General features: G+C 40.5%; 1 protein-coding gene and 1 long non-coding RNA gene across 5 annotated transcripts in view; one reads left to right on the forward strand and one right to left on the reverse strand.

Moving 5' to 3' along the window:
- Positions 1–18,390, reverse strand: part of CSTPP1 (centriolar satellite-associated tubulin polyglutamylase complex regulator 1) — a 230,218-nt gene that overhangs the window by 74,447 nt on the left and 137,381 nt on the right. The window lies entirely within an intron of this gene.
- LOC126935777 (uncharacterized) lies at positions 11,487–12,153 on the forward strand. Its single transcript, XR_007719297.1, has 2 exons — positions 11,487–11,664; positions 11,975–12,153. It is a non-coding gene; the product is annotated as an uncharacterized LOC126935777 (long non-coding RNA).

Consider the following 18,390-nt stretch of genomic DNA (forward strand, 5'->3'; position numbering starts at 1 on the left):
GCCTGGAACACGTATATGTGTAACACAATATATGTAATGCAGAGGTAAGAGTTACACACAAACAACAACAGATTAGATTCTCAGGCCCCTTGGTATCCTCTAAATCACCTTTCATGACACTCATTATACTTGTATTAATTATTCACTCATCTAGTTATTAAACAAATATTTACAAAGTGCTAGGCACCATTCTCAATGCCAAGGACATGGCTATGAACAAAGAGATGAAAATCCCTGCCCCTGTAAAATTTACATTCTAATGCAGGAGGATCAGGAAAACACAAAGAAGTCAGTATCATGAAAACAAAATTGTAAGGGGTCTGTTCCAGATTAAAAGAAACTAAACAGACATTACCAAGTACAATGTTAAACCTTGATTGGATGCTGGGTCAGAAAACAAACAGCTATTAATAATGTTTAGGAACAACTGGGGAAATTGTAATTTGCACTGGACTGAATGTTAGGTGATATTATAAAATTAGTGTTATTTTCTCAAATGACGTTGGAGTTATGCAGGAGAAGAGGAGAAAGTCCTTACTCTTAGGAGATGAGGGATGTGAGGGGTAAGATGTCATGATTCCCATAACTTAGTTTCAAGTTATCTATCTATTGTTCACAAATATGGTGACATGTTAGTTAGCATTTGGTGAAGGGCAGACAAGTGCCTTCATACTATTCTCATAATTCTCTTGTAGGTTTCAACAAATCTCCAAATAAAGAGTGGTGGGAGTGAGGGAAACCTACTGCGTTCCTAGTCAGAGATGTGGGTTATGATTAACTGGTGTGACTCTCATTATGGTGGACATTTTTCTACAAGTTCATTAATCATTCACGTTGAAAAGATTTCCTTTCATTATACACTTGACAACATTCATCCCATAATTTTCCCTTTTGCAGCCATTGGAAAGGCTGGGATATGGGATAGCCATAGGATTGCATATTCTTCTAAAATAAAAGACCTCTTTTTTAGACTTTATCTGAAACAATGCTTTTACGAATATGTTATTTACACATTCTCAGTTGCATTCAGGAAGTAATAAACAATTACAAAGTGTAGGAAAAATACAAGGAGAAAGTATAAAGCAAATAAGTCCTGAAGCCAGTAATATGGGATATGTATTCAATGCCTATGGTTGCTATAAAATATTACCATAATTTGGTAGCTTAAAACAACAGAAATTTATTCTCTTAGAGTTCTGGATGCCAGAAGTCCAAAATGAGTCTTAATGGGACTAAAATCAAGGTGTCAACAAGCTGGTTCCTTCTGGAGGTTCTAGGGGAGAATCAGTTTCCTTTCTTTTTCCAGTTTCTAGAAGTTATCCTCATTCCTTGGCTTGTGGCCCCACATCAGTCACTTCCCTGCTCCAAACACACCCACTTCTGGCGTCACATTGTCTTCTTCCTCTCCCATCATCAAATCTCTCTCTGACTCCCTCTTAAAAGGACACTTGTGATTACATTTAGGGTTCACCTGGATAATCCTGGATTAGGGCCTGAATATCTTTAGGGCCATTATTCAGCCTCCCACAGGGTGAGGGAGAAGAAAGGGTCACATGAATAAATAATAAAGGAGGAGATCCTCATTCATTCTTTTTTTTTTTTTTTTTTTTTTTTTTGAGATGGAGTCTTGCTCTGTTGCCCAGGCTGGAGTGCAGCGGCGCGATCTCGGCTCACTGCAAGCTCTGCCTCCCGGATTCACGCCATTCTCCTGCCTCAGCCTCCCAAGTAGCTGAGACTACAGGCGCCTGACACCGCGCCCGGCTAATTTTTTGTATTTTTAGTAGAGACGGGGTTTCATCGTGTTAGCCAGGATGGTCTCCATCTCCTGACCTCGTGAGCCACCTGCCTCGGCCTCCCGAAGTGCTGGGAATACTGGCGTGAGCCACCGCGCCCAGCCTCATTCTTAACCAAAATATATAAGGAGGTACAATAACATCATTCCTTCTCAGAAAGGGCATACCTCATTTCCATAAAACATGTAGACTGAGATAGTAAACCGGGATGGAGGTACTCAGACTTCACTTTGATTCTGGGCTCTGCCACTTAACCACATGAACAATGTTAGGTAAATTTTTTTTTTTTTTTTTTTAAATATGGAGTCTCGCTCTGTCGCCCAGGCTGGAGTGCAGTGTCGTGATCTCGGCTAACTGCAACCTCTGCCTCCTGGGTTCAAGTGATTCTCCCGCCTCAGCCTCCCGAGTAGCTGGATGTGCCCAGCTAATTTTTTTTTGTATTTTTAGAAGACACGGGGTTTCACCGTGTTAGCTAGGATGGTCTCCATCTCCTGACCTCATGATCTGCCTGCCTTGGCCTCCCAAAGTACTGGGATTACAGTCGTGAGCCACCACGCCCAGCCAATGTTAGGTAAATTTTTAACCACTATGTCTCAATTTCCTTATCTTTAAAATAGATATAATAATATCTACTCAAGGGGTGGATAAAAGGGCTCAATACCATAATTCATGTAAAGATTTAACCTAATTCCTGGCACATGGTAAATGCTCATTAAATAATAGTTATTATTATAATTATTACTCACAGTGCAGTCTGTGCAACCCCCATGATGCTGAATCAGTACACGGCATTTCCAGGGACCTCTCTGACCCTTTCTTCTATGTGTATTCTATATAGGTTAATACGTAAAACCTACTCGAGTGTCAAAGCTGTGTTTTTTTCCCCCATCTTAAGACATTTTAATATTTGATAGAAGTCTCTGTAAACGACATCACAAACTTACTTGGCTTCCTAAAAAAGATGATAGTGGCTCTCGGCCTTAGCGCCATTTTCTTGGAAACCTCTGCGCCATGAGAGCCAAGTGGAGGAAGAAGCGAATGCGCAGGCTGAAGCGCAAAAGAAGAAAGATGAGGCAGAGGTCCAAGTAAACAGCTAGCTTGTTGCATCGTGGAGGCCACAGGAGCAGAAACATGGAATGCCAGGTGCTGGGGATGCTGGTACAAGTTGTGGGACTGCATGCTACTGTCTAGAGCTTGTCTCAATGGATCTAGAACTTCATCGCCCTCTGATCGCCCATCACCTCTGAGACCCACCTTGCTCATAAACAAAACTGCCCATGTTGGTCCTCTGCCCTGGACTTGTGACACTCTGGACTATTTCTGTGTTTATTTGTGGCCGGGTGTAACAACTCTATAATAAATCACCTCTTCAGCTCTTTTAGCTGAAGAATTAAAAAAAAAAAAAAAAAAAAGATGATAGTGAACATCAGTTACCTTTTGTTTATCAACTGTGGTTCAACATTGTGCATACTGATCCATAATAGATACTTTTTTTTTTTTTTTTGAGACGGAGTCTCGCTCTGTCGCCCAGGCTGGAGTGCAGTGGCCGGATCTCAGCTCACTGCAAGCTCCACCTCCCGGGTTCACGCCATTCTCCTGCCTCAGCCTCCCGAGTAGCTGGGACTACAGAAGCCCGCCACCTCGCCCGGCTAGTTTTTTTTTTTTTGGTATTTTTTAGTAGAGACGGGGTTTCACCGTGTTAGCCAGCATAGTCTCGATCTCCTGACCTCGTGATCCACCCATCTCGGCCTCCCAAAGTGCTGTGATTTTTTTTTTTTTTTTTTTTTTTTTTTTTTTTTTTTGAGACGGAGTCTCACTCTGTCACCCAGGCGGGAGTACAGTGGTGGGATCTCAGTTCACTGCAAGCTCCGCCTCCCGGGTTTATGCCATTCTCCTGCCTCAGCCTCCCAAGGTAGCTGGGACTACAGGCGCCCGCCACCTCGCCCGGCTAGTTTTTTGTATTTTTTAGTAGAGACGGGGTTTCACCGTGTTAGCCAGGATGGTCTCGATCTCCTGACCTCGTGATCCGCCCGTCTTGGCCTCCCAAAGTGCTGGGACTACAGGCTTCAGCCACCGCGCATGGCCAATAGATACTCTTAAAGAACAAAAAGACATGCCAGCTGCAGTGGCTCATGCCTGTAATCCCAGCACTTTGGGAGGCCAAGGCAGGCGGATCACCTGAGGTTGGGAGTTTGAGACCAGCCTCACCCACATGCAGAAACCCCGTCTCTACTACGAACACACAAAAAAATTAGCTGGGTGCATGCCTGTAATCCCAGCTACTCGGGAGGCTAAGGCGGGAGAATCGCTTGAACCTGGGAGGCAGAGGTTGTAGTGAGCTGAGATCGCACCATTGCACTCCAGCTTGGGCAACAAGAGTGAAACTCTGTCTCAAAAAAAAAAAAAAAGAACGAAAAGATGTATAAAGCCATTTATTTGTCCTCTACACAGTAAATTACTACCTATCTTAAAATACTGTTTTTTAAATATATTTTCTCTTCACTGTTTGGATCTCTAATAACTCCCTTTTCTGTTATCACAACTGTCAGTGTGTGGCTAAGGCTAGCAACGGTTAAAACCCACATCACTACTTTTTATCTATCACTGCTGACCAAATCGATACTGTGATTTATGCATTTATAAGTCAGGAGGCTCCCTGTGAAATCTTAGGAGACTTCCTGCCTCACCTACAAAGATGCATATAACTTCTGTAAATACTGGCTCCTCAGCAACAGGTTTTACTTACTTTCAAATTAGTAACTATGTTTTGAACATCTTAGAAGTTTGACTGCTATTTTGGTGAGATACTAAGGAGAGTTCCACCATGTCAGCCACTAGCCTGAGGATCTGCCTAATGTTTAACGCAAATCAAAACACCAATAAATTAACAAGTTTAAGGTGTGATATTACCTTCAATCTAATGTTCTTATCTTACCAAAGTGGCTCAGTAAATTACTCTGTCCACCTGGGTGGGAGAGTTCTTATGTTTTTGTTTCCAATTAACATTAGACAATCTTTGAGGCTAATGATGGGCATTATGTACCCATATATAAATATATATATAATATATATTATATATATAAAGATTATTTAGTGATTCAGTCATATTAATTATTGCTTCTAAATTTTTACTGTCAACATCGACTCTTCTACTTAATCAACTCCTTTGCTGATATAATACTTCTATGTTTGTTAGTTTACATCCCCCCAAAACTGCCCTCAGGGGAGGTGTGTGAACTAGCAAGTATTCCCCATTTTTGCTGCAGACTGGGGCCTGTCAGTCTTAGCTATGACACATTTTTAAGTGGAAATGAGAAAAGGACACTCAGAAAGACATGTTGGTATATTACTCAGTTAAACTTTGATGAATGCTCAGATGATCAATACCTATATTTAAATATACATATAAAACTCTTTAACAAAACCATACAGTATCATTTTTAGGTTGTCATTCAATTTTTTCACATCACTGGTATTTACAGACTATACATTTTAGGTATGCCTATTAATATTACTAATTAGGCATTACTAATGGGTGGGCGCAGTGGCTCACATCTGTAATCCCAGCACTTTGGGAGGCCGAGGCAGGTGGATCACTTGAGGTCAGGAGTTCGAGACCAGCCTGGCCAACATGGTGAAAACCTATCTCTATTAAAAATACAAAAGTTAGCCAGTGTTGTGGTGCATGCATGTAGTCCCAGCTACTTGGGAGGCTGAGGCAGGAGAATCGCTTGAACCCAGGAGGCGGAGGTTGCAGTGAGCTGAGATTGTGTCACTGCACTCTAGCCTGGGCAACAGAGAGAGACTCTGTCTCAAAATAAATAAACAAGTAAGTAAATATTACTAGAATTTATTTTTACTAGTCCTGTTCTTAGTGCATTACATGCAGTACAAAAATAATCCATTCATTTTGGTGTACAAAACAGATGTAATGAATGTAGTGATATGTGGTACTTCTTTTTCTGTGTTTTCCAGGAATCTAAGAAATCATGAGTTTATCTTGTCCTACCCACACCAGTTTCATAGTAGGGACCATGTATATTAATTGTATATGTATATTAAGTGTCGATTATTAAGAGTAGAATAACAAGTGCCATTTATGGAGCACCTATGTGCTAAGCACTGTACTGAGTACTTTTTAGATCGTTGCCATTTTAAGATATGCCCACAAGCCGGATGCGGTGGCTCAAGCCTGTAATCCCAGCACTTTGGGAGGCCGAGACGGGCGGATCACGAGGTCAGAAGATTGAGACCATCCTGGCTAACACGGTGAAACCCCGTCTCTACTAAAAAACACAAAAAACTGGCCAGGCGAGGTGGCGGGTGCCTGTAGACCCAGCTACTTGGGAGGCTGAGGCAGGAGAATGGCATAAACTCGGGAGGCGGAGTTTGCAGTGAGCTGAGATCCGGCCACTGCACTCCAGCCTGGGCGACAGAGCGAGACTCCGTCTCAAAAAAAAAAAAAAAAAAAAAGATATGCCCACAAACTTCTACGATACTCCTCCATTTCAAGAGGTGGATCGTAATTCCTTTTTCCCTTGAGTATGAGCTAAACTTAGCAACTAGCTTCTAATGGAGAAAATAAAACAAAAGCGACAGAATGTGATGTCAGAGGCCAAGTGATAAAGGCACTGTGGCTTCCTGCTTGTTCTTCCCTTCTAAGACCACTTGCTCTGGGGAAGCCAGCTCCTTATATCAGGAGGATCATGTGCTAAAGATCTGAGGCCTCCCACATGAGTGAGCTTAGTAGCAGGCCCTCCAGTCCCATTCAAGCCTTTGGATAACTGCAGTCCCAATCAAAATCTTGATTTCAACCTTAAAAGAGACTCTGAGTCAGAACCACCCCACTAAGCTGCTCTTAGATTCCCGGCCTTTAGAAACTGTGAAATAATAAATGTTTTTGGTTTAAGCCCCCAGGTTTTTTTGGGGAGATTTATAACACAGAAATAAATAATACACACACATCCATATATATTTGACACACACATATATATTTGAGTCTCGCTCTGTCACCAGGCTGAAGTGCAGTGGTGCAATCTCGGCTCACTGCCACCTCCGACTCCCTGGTTCAAGTGATTCTCCTGCCTCAGCCTCCCGAGTAGCTGGGATTACAGGCACGCACCACCATGCCCAGCTAATTTTTGTATTTTTAGTAGAAACGGGGTTTCACCATATTGGTCAGGATGGCCTCGATCTCCTGACCTCGTGATCTGCCCCCCGGGCCTCTCAAAGTGCTGGGATTACAGGCGTGATAATACACGTATATTATCTTTTATATTCTCACAACCAAATGGAATATGTAGTATTATCTTCATGAAAATGAGGAAACAAAGGCTCAGATGGTTAAGCAATTTACTCAAAGTCACACAGCTAGTAGTGATAGATCCATGACATTAAGGCCATATTCTTTGCTCTGTATTACACTATTTCTTTTTAGGTCCTGTTTTTTTCAGCCAGCTTATTAGCTATTGTTCCCAAATTTAATTAGCCTGCTATCAATGCTTTTATGCAAATAATGATTTTTTTTTTAAAAGCTTGGCTAAGTACATAGTCCAGATTTACACTTCTGGAGAATTTCAGCATGACAGGAACCCATTAATCAGCACACTTTAAGTATGACTATTCAACCAGCCTGTATTCCTTCTCCTTGTTCGCAAGGATGTCATGGAGATGTTGTCAAAGTCTTGTTGAAATCCAAATGAGCTAAACAAATATACTAAATATAGCTATACTGAATACAGCTATACTGTACAGATTTCTCCCAACTTACCAATGCAGTAATCTCTTCAAAAAGGGAGTAAGTTTACATTGACTACTCCTGTTCCTTGTCCGTCAGTATTATTGTCATTACCATAATTCACCCCCTTCACAGTTATCACTGCTTTTGATAAATAAGCACTTTATACACATTATTTAATTTAATCATCAGAACTACTCTATGAAGTAGCTTATCATTTCAATTTTACCAATAAGGAAATCTGGCTTATAGCAATTAATAACTTGCCTAACATCATTTTACTGAGCAGTAAAAGAGCCAGGGTTGAAATCAAATCTTCTTTACCCACTAAGCCTGGGATATATTCCTGTTCCTTTTTCTTCCCCTCCCCTCCCTTACCTTCCCCTTTATTTTCTTCTCTTCCCTTCTTCCTTCCCCCCTTTACCTCCTACTTCTTCCCCTTTTCTGTCTCCATCTTCAATAAATTCTGGTAAGCTTACAGTGATCCCAACTTCCTTTTCTTAATTTATTCTTTTTAAGAATTTTTTTTTCGACAGAGTCTCACTCCATCACACAGGCTGGAGTGCAGTGGCACAATCTTGGCTCACTGCAACCGCTGCCTCCTGGGTTCAAGGGATTCTCCTGCCTCAGCCTCTGAGTAGCTGGGATTACAGGTACGTACTACCACAGCCAGCTATATTTTTGTATTTTTAGTAGAGATGGGTTTTCATTATGTTGGCCAGGCTGGTCTCAAACTCCTGACCTCAAGTGATCTGCCGGCCTCCGCCTCCCAAAGTGCTGGGATTTCAGGCATGAGCCACTGTGCCAGGCCTCTTAATTTATTCTTGTTCATAAGTAGTTTAAGAATATTAGCTAACATGGATGTCAAGTCTGCTGAAGTGACCTCCTGAATATTAGTTCCTTGACTCCAGTCTTCTGAAATTTCTATCCATCCCCGACCCTCATCCCCTATTTCTCCCTCCCCATGCACACTTTCTCAAAGACTGCCAGAAGTGCTTCAGCCAGCTCATCCACTAGTCCTCAGTATCTTTTTTTTTTTTTTTTTTTTTTTTTTTGAGACAGAGTTTCACTTGTCACCCAGGCTGGAGTGCAATGGTGCGACCTCGGCTCTTTGCAACCTCTGCCTCCTGGGTTCAAGTGATTTCCCAGCCTCAGCCTCCCTAGTACCTGGGATTACAGGTGCCTGCCACCACGTCCAGCTAATTTTTGTATTTTTAGTAGAGACAGGGTTTCGTCATGTTATCTAGGCTGGTCTCGAACTCCTGACCTCAGGTGATCCACCCACCTCAGCCTCCCAAAGTGCTGGGATTACATGCGCAAGCCACAGCACCCAGCCTAGTCCTCAGTATCTTGAAATATTAGATTAAGGAACTTGAAATCATTTAAAGCAGTTGTGTGACCTCTTTCAATCTCAACTATGTTTGATTGCATTCCCTGTAACCAGTGTTTATTTTACCTTTTCTGGTCCAAAGCGTATTCTCTTTGACAGAGAAGACTAAACCCAAATAGAGGTGAATGCTCTATTTTCTTTCTTTCATTCATTAATATGATATCACCCACCTACACCTCCTTGTTCTTTTTGCTCCCAATGTAACTTTTTAAAAAAGCCTTTTTATATTTAGTATTGTGTCACAATTCCCAGTTTTTCTGGTCTCTTATTTTCCCTTTAATTTAACACAATTCAGTAAATATTCATTTACATATATGATACTTTGAAGCAGGCACTTATCTAGATGCTAGGAGCATAGGGGAAAGCAAGACAGATAAATGCTCTCATGAAGCTGACAGTCTAATGAGGAAGACATAATTATATGCATGACAAGTTAAGAAAAAGCTAGAAAAATGCATATTAAACCTAAAGCTCAGAAAAGTCTTCATAGAAAAAGAGACATTAAAAAAATAGATCACCAATCTTAAATAAACTCTTTCAGAAAAGAGGAAGACACTTCAAAACTGATTTTATGCTGGGTGTGGTGGATCACACCTGTAATCCCAGCACTTTGGGAGGACAAGGTGGGTGGATCGCTTAAGGTCAGGAGTTGGAGACCAACCTGGCCAACATGGTGAAACCCCATCTCTACTAAAATACAAAAATTAGTTGGGCGTGGTGGCAGGCACCTGTAATCTCAGGTACTAGGGAGGCTGAGGCAGGAGAATTGCTTGAACCCAGGAGGCGGAGGTTGCAGTGAGCTGAGATTGCGCCACTGCACTCTAGCCTGGGTGACAGAGTGACATTCCATCTCAAAAAACAAAACAAAACAAAACTGATTTTATGAGGCCAGCATAATCGTGACTCTCAAATAAGACAAAGATATTACAAGAAAAGAAAACTGTAGCCTAAAATACCTCATGCAGATAGATGCAAAAATCATTAACGAAATATTAGTAAAAGGAATACAGCAGTATATAAAAAGGATAACAAATAATCACTAAGTGGATTTGTCCACATTAATAGCATAAAGGGGAAAAATCACATGATCATCTCAATAGATGTAAACAATTCTGAATACTGATTCACAGTAAAAATTCTCAGCAAACTAAAAAGAAAAGTGAACTTCAGGCCGGGTGCGATGGCTCACGCCTGTAATCCCAGCACTTTGGGAGGCCGAGGCGGGTGGATCACCTGAGGTCAGGAGATCGAGACCATCCTGGCTAACACAGTGAAACCCCGCCTCTACTAAAAATACAAAAAAATTAGCCGGGCGAGGTGGCTGGCGCCTGTAGTCTCAGCTACTCGGAGGCTGAGGCAGGAGAATGGTGTGAACCCGGGAGGCGGAGCGTGCAGTGGGCCGAGATCGCGCCACTGCACTCCAGCCTGGGCGACGGAGCCAGATGCCATCTCAAAAAAAAAAAAAAAAAAAAAAAAGAAAGAAGAAAAATTTCCTTCACTTAATAAAGGGAATCTATGAAAAATATAACTTACTTTGGAAGACTGAAAACTGTTCTGTCACGATTGGAAACAAGGCAAGGCTATCTGCTCTCATCACTTCTATATAACATTGTAAAAAAGGTCCAATAAAGAAAGAAAGAAAGAAAGAAAGAAAGAGAAAAGAAGCTATACCAAGATTGGAAAGAAAGAAATAAAGCTGCCTTTTCTTGCACATGACAGGATTTTCTATGTAGAGTAATCTAAGAAATCTACAAAGAAACTACTAGAACTAATAAGTGAGTTTAGCAAGGTCACACGATACAAGGGTAATGTATAAAAAGCAGTTATATTTCTATATTCTTGAAATGCAAAGTGCAAAGTTAGCTAAAAAATAAATTTAAAAAATATGCCATTTACAAGAATAGCAGGAAACATGAACTATTTCGGGATAAATTTAATAGAATGTTTAAGATCTGTACATTAAACACAATAAAATATTGTTGAGAGAAATTAAAGAAGACCTAAGGGAAAATGTACCATGTTTATGAATTGAAAGATTCAATATAGTAAAGGTGACAATTTCTATAAATTCTGGGGGTTTTTTTTTGTTTTTTTTGAGACATAGTCTCGCTCTGTAGCCTGAGCTGGAGTGCAGTGGCCGGATCTCAGCTCACTGCAAGCTCCGCCTCCCGGGTTTACGCCATTCTCCCGCCTCAGCCTCCCGAGTAGCTGGGACTACAGGCGCCCACCACCTTGCCCGGCTAGTTTTTTGTATTTTTTAGTAGAGACGGGTTTCACCGTGTTAGCCAGGATGGTCTCCATCTCCTGACCTCGTGATCCGCCCGTCTCGGCCTCCCAAAGTGCTGGGATTACAGGCTTGAGCCACCGCGCCCGGCCGATCTATAGATTCTTAATCATTTCTTTTTTTTTTTGAGACAGAGTCTTGCTCTGTTGCCAGGTTGGAGTGCAGTGGCGTGATCTCGGCTCACTGCAACCTCTGCCTCTCCGGTTCAAGCAATTCTTCTGCCTCAGCCTCCTGACTAGCTGGGATTACAGGCGCCTGCCACCACACCCAGCTAATTTTTTTTTGGTAATTTTAGTAGAGATGGGGTTTCTCCATGTTGGTCAGGCTGGTCTCGAACTCCTGACCTCAGGAGATCCACCGGCCTTGGCCTCCCAAAGCACTGGGATTACAAGCGTGAGCCACCGTGCCTGGCGATTCTTAATAATTTCAATCCAATTCTCAGGCTTTTTTTTGTTTGTTTGTTTTGTTTTGTTTTTTGTTTTTTGAGACGGAGTCTCGCTCTGTCGCCCAGGCTGGAGTGCAGTGGCGCGATCTCGGCTCACTGCAAGCTCCGCCTCCCGGGTTTACGCCATTCTCCTGCCTCAGCCCCCTGAGTAGCTGGGACTACAGGCGCCGGCCACCGCGCCCGGCTAATTTTTTGTATTTTTAGTAGAGACGGGGTTTCACCGTGGTCTCGATCTCCTGACCTTGTGATCCGCCCGTCTCGGCCTCCCAAAGTGCTGGGATTACAGGCGTGAGCCACCGCGCCCGGCGGCTTTTTTTTTTTATAGAAATGAACAAGTTTATTCTAAATTTTACATGGAAATGCAAAGGGCCTTGAATGACTAAAACAATCTTCAAAAAGAAAAAGTTGAAGAGCATACACTGCCTTAGATCAATGGAACAGAATAGAGAATCCAAAGATAGATATGCACATATTAATATGTGGTCAATTGATTTTTTTTTTTTTTTTAAACAAAGGAACCAAAATCAGTAGGAAAAGGAAAGTCTTTTCAACAAATCATACTATATCAACTGGCTATCCCCATGAGGGGAGCGGGGTAAAACCTTGACCCTCAATCTTAAACTACCAACAAAAAATAATTCAGGATGGATTATAGACCTAAACATAAAAGTTAAACCTCTAATGCTTTTAGAAAGAAATATAGGGTAACACTGTCACAAACTTAGGGTACGCAAAGATTTTTTAGACTGGACCCAGAAGGCATTAACCATAAAAGAAAAAAATGCTAAAAAAGTAAAACTTCTGCTCAATGAAAGACATCACTAAGGAAATAAAGAGGCCACAGAAGAAGAAAATATTTGTGATGAACATATCTGACTTGTAACCAGAATGTGTAAAGAACTCCTACCACTGGATAATAAAAAGACAACCCACTAAAAATTGGGCAAAATATTTGAAGAGACACTTCACAAAGGAAGATATACAAATGACCAACAAGCAATAAAAAGTATTCAACATCATTAGTCATCAGGGAAATACAAACTAAAACCACAATGAGATTTCATTTCACAACCACTAGAATAGATAAAATGCAAAAGACTGACAACACCAAATGTTAACAAGCAATTGTAACAACTGGAATTCTCATACATTGCTGGGGGGAATGTAAGATGGTACAACTGTTTTAGAAAGCAGTCAGTAATTCAACCCTTAGGTATTTACCCAACATAAATGAAAACACACATCCATAAAAAGACCTGGAGACAAATATTCCTAAAAGATTTATTCATAATGGGCAAAAAACTGTATACAACCCAAGTGTACATTAACAAGTAAACAAAAAGCAAAATGTGCTATATTCATACAACGGAATACTACATAGCAGTAAAAAGGAATTAAGTGCTGATACATTCCACAATGTGGATGAACATTTCTCCAGACAAGATACACAAATGGCTAATATGCATGTAAAAAGATGTTCAACATCATTCATTAGTCATCAGGAAAATATAAATAAAAAACAGAGTGAGATAAAATTTCACACCTAGTAGGCTGGCTGTATTAAAAAAAGTCACAAAATATCAAGTGTTGGCAAGAATGTGGAGAAACTGTAACCCTCATAAACTGTTGCTGGGAATGTAACAGAGTGCAGGCATTTTGGAAAACAGTTTGGCTGTTCTTTTAAACACAGAATTACCATATGACCCAACATTCCACTCCTAGGTATATATCCAAGAGAACTGAAAATGTGTTCACAGAAAAGTGTGTACACAAACATCCACAGCAGCATTATTCATGATAGCCAAAAAGTGGAAACAATCCAATGTCTATCAATGGATGAACGGATAGACAAAATGTGGTATAACCATACAATGGAATATTATTTGGCCACAAAAAGGAATAAAGTACTGATACATGTTACAACATGGATAAATCTTGAAAACTGTAAGTGATACAGCCATAAAAAGGAATGAGATCATGTCCTTTGCAGCGACATGGATGGAGCTGGAAGCCATTATCCTCAGCAAACTAACGCAGGAACAGAAAACCAAATACCACATGTTCTCACTTACAAGTGGGAGCTGAACAATAAGAATACATGGACACAGAGAGGGGAACAACACATACTGGGGCCTGTTGGGGGGTGAGGTTGGGAGAGGGAGAGCATTAGAAAAAACAGCTAATGCATACTGGGCTTAATACCTAAGTGATGGGTTGATCTGTGCAGCAAACCACTAGGGCACATGTTTAGCGATGTAACAAACCTGCACATCCTGCACATGTACCCCAGAACTTAAATAAAAACAAAGAAAAGAAAACACTAAGTGAAAGAAACCAGATACAGAAGCCCATATATTATATGATTCTATCTATATAGAATCTATATGAAATGTCCAGAATAGGCATATCCACAGAGGCAGAAAGTAGGTTAGTGGTTGCCTAGGACTGGGAGTTCGTGGGTGGGAAGAAAGGGGAGTTACTGCTAATGTGTATGGGGTATTTTTCTTGGCGGAGGGGGCTTGATGAAAATATTCTAGAACTGATTTTGGTGATGGTCTTACAACTCTGAATATTCCAAAAACTACTGAATTGTACACTTTAAATAGCTGAATTGTATGGTATGTAAATTATATCTCAGTCTAGTTATTAAAATAATTTTAAAAGAACCACTTATACAATCCTTTACTATAAACTTTCTGTTTATTTTCATCCTTCAATTTTCTACTGAGTTTTTAGTATTTTTATTGTTGATTTTTAGGAACTCTGAATATAAGGAAATTAGCCCTTCATCTGTGAAATGAGTTGCAAATACTTCCTGTTTGTTGTTAATCTTTTGTTCTTGTTTACAGTATTTGTTGGCAAGCAAAATTTTTTCCTCTTTCTGCAACAAAATATATCAATCTTTTCTTTTATGGCTTCCAGGTTTTTTTTATCAGCTGTCTTAGAAACATCTTCCCTTCTGTGAGATTGTAAGAACATCTTCCTGGGGTTTCTTTATGTTTATGTTTTTGTTTTTTGTATTTTTTTTTTTTTTTTTTTTTGAGACAGGGTCTTACTCTGTCTCCCAGGCTGGAGTGCAGTGGTGTGATCATGGCTCACTGAAGCCTCCAACTCCCGGGCTCAAGTGATTCCCTCACCTTAGCCTTTCGAGTAGCTGAGACTATTGTCATGAATGGCAAAACCCGTAATTACCTTGACACCAAGCTAATATAAGTACGCGCCACCACACCATGCTGGTTGAAAAAAAAAAAAAAAGGCTTTTTTGGTAGAGACAGATTTCATTACATTGCCCAGGCTAGTCTTGAACTCCTGGGTTCAAGCAATTCTCCCACCTCGGCCTCCCAAAGTGCTGGGATTACAGGTATGAGCCACTGTAGCCAGCCTATACTGAAATTTTTGATCCATCTAGAATTTATTTGCATACAAGATGTAGTATCATATTCCTAACATGGCTACCAGTTGTGCTCATTGATTTAAATGCCCTCCCCAAAGTAGATTAATTTTATTTTTATATTTGAGTCCATTTCTAAGCTTCTGATTCTGGTCCATTGATTGCCTATTAATATGTCAATAATAAATGTGTTGGTAATGAAGAGTGTGGTGATGAAGACAGCACATGTTCTGGAGCTAGCACCTGAGTTCAAATCTGAGCTCTGCCACTTATTGGCAGTGTGAGTTTCAGTAGGTTAATCTCAATGGGCTGTTAAGATAATTAAATGAATTGTTCTATTTAAAGGGCTTAGAATAGTGCCTGGCACATAGTGTTTATTGTTCGCAATTATAGTGGAATTATTATGGCTTTATAACAGATTCTAATATCTATTACAGATATTAATGAGGCTAGTAGCTCGTTCTTTTCTTTCTCAGGATATTTCTGGTTATTCTAGTCTACATATTTTTTCTGTATGAGCTTTACAATCATTTCTCTCAAGAAAATAAGCAAATAAGCAAAAAGTCCTATTGGTATTTTTTTACGGAGATCATGTTAACTTATAGATTAAATTAAGGAGCACTGACAGGTTTATGATTTTAAATCTTCCTAAGAACATACCATGCCTTTCCATATGTCCAAGTCTTTTTTTGTTTCTAGTAGTGTTTTAAAGCTCTCTTCATATGGTTCTTGCATATTCTTGTTACATTTGTTCCTAGGTATGTAATCTTTTTTTTTTTTTTTTTTTTTTGAGATGGAGTCTTGCTCTATTACCCAGGCTGGAGTGCAGTGGTGTGATCTTGGCTCACTGCATCCTCAAACTCCCAGGCTCAAGTGATCCTCTCATCTCAGCCTTCCCGGTAGCTAGGACTACGGGCCTACACCACCATGCCTGGTCAATTTTTGTATTTTTTGTAGAGACAGGGTTTCACCATGTTTCCCAGGCTGGTCTCGAACTCCTGGGCTCAAGCAATCTGCCTGTCTCAGCCTCCCAATGTGCTAGGATTGCAGGTGTGAGCCACTGCGCCTGGCCCTTATTATTTTTTCAACTAAATTATTGATTTTAGTATATTTTGTCCATCTACCTTGCTGAAGCATAATGTTTATAATAGATTTCAATTTGATTATCTTGGGCTTTCCAGCTAAGTAATCACATCATCTGCAATCATGTAATTTTTCCTTCTCCTTTAAAATTTTTATGCTTCATTTCTTTTTCCTGCCTAATACAGTAGCACTGACTGGTTATTTTCAGAAAGATGGAAATAATGTTAGCAAAGAGTAAATAGTGAAATTTTTATTTGTTGAGACTGAGTCTCACTCTGTTGCCCAGGCTGGAGTGCAGTGGCACAGTCTCGGCTTACTGCAACCCCCGTCTCCTGGGTTCAAGCAATTCTCCTGCCTCAGCCTCCTGAGCAGCTGGGACTGTAGGCGCATGCCACCACCCCCGGCTAATTTTTTGTATTTTTAGTAGAGACAGGGTTTCACATTGTTAGCCAGGATGGTCTCGATCTCCTGACCTTGTGATCCGCCTGCCTCAGCCTCCCCAAGTGTTGGGAATACAGGTGTGAGCCACCACGCCCGGCCCTGAAATTGTTTTTATAATTATATATATCTAGGACTCCTATCTCATATTTCTTCCTTTTTTTTTTTTTTGTTTGTTTGTTTTTGAGATGGAGTTTTACTCATGTTTCCCAGGCTGGAGTACAATGGCATGATCTTGGCTCACTGCAACCTTTGCCTCCCGGGTTCAACTGATTCTCCTGCCTCAGCCTCCCAAGTAGCTGGGATTACAGGTGTGTGCAACCAAGCCAGGCTAAGTTTTTTTGTATTTTTAATAGAGACAGGGTATCACCATGTTGGTCAGGTTGGTCTCGAACTCCTGACCTCAAGTGATCCACCCACCTCCGCCTCCCAAAGTGCTGGGATTACAGGCGTGAGCCACCACGCCTGGCCGTATTTTCTCCGTCTGAAAGATGAACGTATAAAAAGAATTTCAGATATATATGAAAATATATGAGATATAAGAAATATATATGAGAAAAATCTTTTATGTCAAAAAACAGTTTAGACAAATGTATATTCAGCATAATCTCTACTATGCAAAGACAATAATGCATAAAAATACTAGAAATAATTAGCAAGTATTTTAATGGTGAGTGGATTTATGAGTGATTATTTTTCTACTTCATTACACTTTCCTGTACTACTACATTTCTACAATGAGCAAGTTTTTCTTTGATGATCAGAAAAACATAAACAAACAGGAAAAAAAGAATTAATCAAGTATGCAGCTTTTGGCTGAACTTGACTTTGAGCTTACGTGCTGATGCTTGAAATCCCTATCACCAAGCTCTCTTGACTCAGGCCAGTTTTGCGACCTGCATCAGGAATGCTTTATCTATTTCTTCCATCTGGCTAGGTAGTCTATAGTCTAATCCCACAATGATGTCACCTCTCTTTTGCTCTTCTTTTATCTGAATCCAGGTGTTCTCCAACATGCTCCCACCCTCAGATTTGTGTCCAGATGTCCATGCAGCTATAGATCTTTTTGATATCAAACTGTTTTGTGTCATTTAAGTCTCTTAAGTATATATTTTTTTCGTTGCCCATGATCCTCCACAAGACCTCCGAATGACCTAGATTGAAGTATATCCCACAAGAAAACCTTCCCTCTGGTATTCTTGAGCACTGACTCTCTTTGAGCAAGCATTTTCTAAAGTTTTTGAACCCTGAGATGTCTCTTAAGACACTCCAAGGAAACGCTATCCTAGCCAAGATGATGATTAACACAACTTTTGGAGATACAATGTTCTTGAAGGAAGTCCAGAAACCATATTGATTGGCTTTATTACAAATTTCTATTATCTAACCTCAACTGGACACTCATGGCTACTGGATAATCCTTTTAGTCATCTCCTTTTAACTTGGCATCACATGCCTTTAGATATTTTCCATTCTCAAATTTCCAAGCTAATCCTATGCCCCAAATCCAAACTCTCAGCAGAGAACCTCTTATTTTCTTGAGAAGACTGAAGCCACCTTTTTAAGTCCCTAATTTCCTTCCTTTATACCTTAATATTTCTCTGCATTTTCACTTATCTGCACCTCTTCCTTCCTTCTTTCAGAGAAAGAAATCTTCCCCTTCTCTTCCTACAGTTAATCTTTCCATCTATGCTCTTGAGTCCATGTTATCTCAGTTTCTGGGACTTTACTCCACCAACTATCTCCTTTACACTTGCATGGTTGACCTACCTTCTCCATTAACTCCTTGCCGTCTATGGGCACATGTTTAAGTGGTCCCTTAATCTAAA

The sequence above is a fragment of the Macaca thibetana genome, chromosome 14, assembly GCF_024542745.1.
Source record: "Macaca thibetana thibetana isolate TM-01 chromosome 14, ASM2454274v1, whole genome shotgun sequence".
NCBI classification, from domain to species: Eukaryota; Metazoa; Chordata; class Mammalia; order Primates; family Cercopithecidae; genus Macaca; species Macaca thibetana.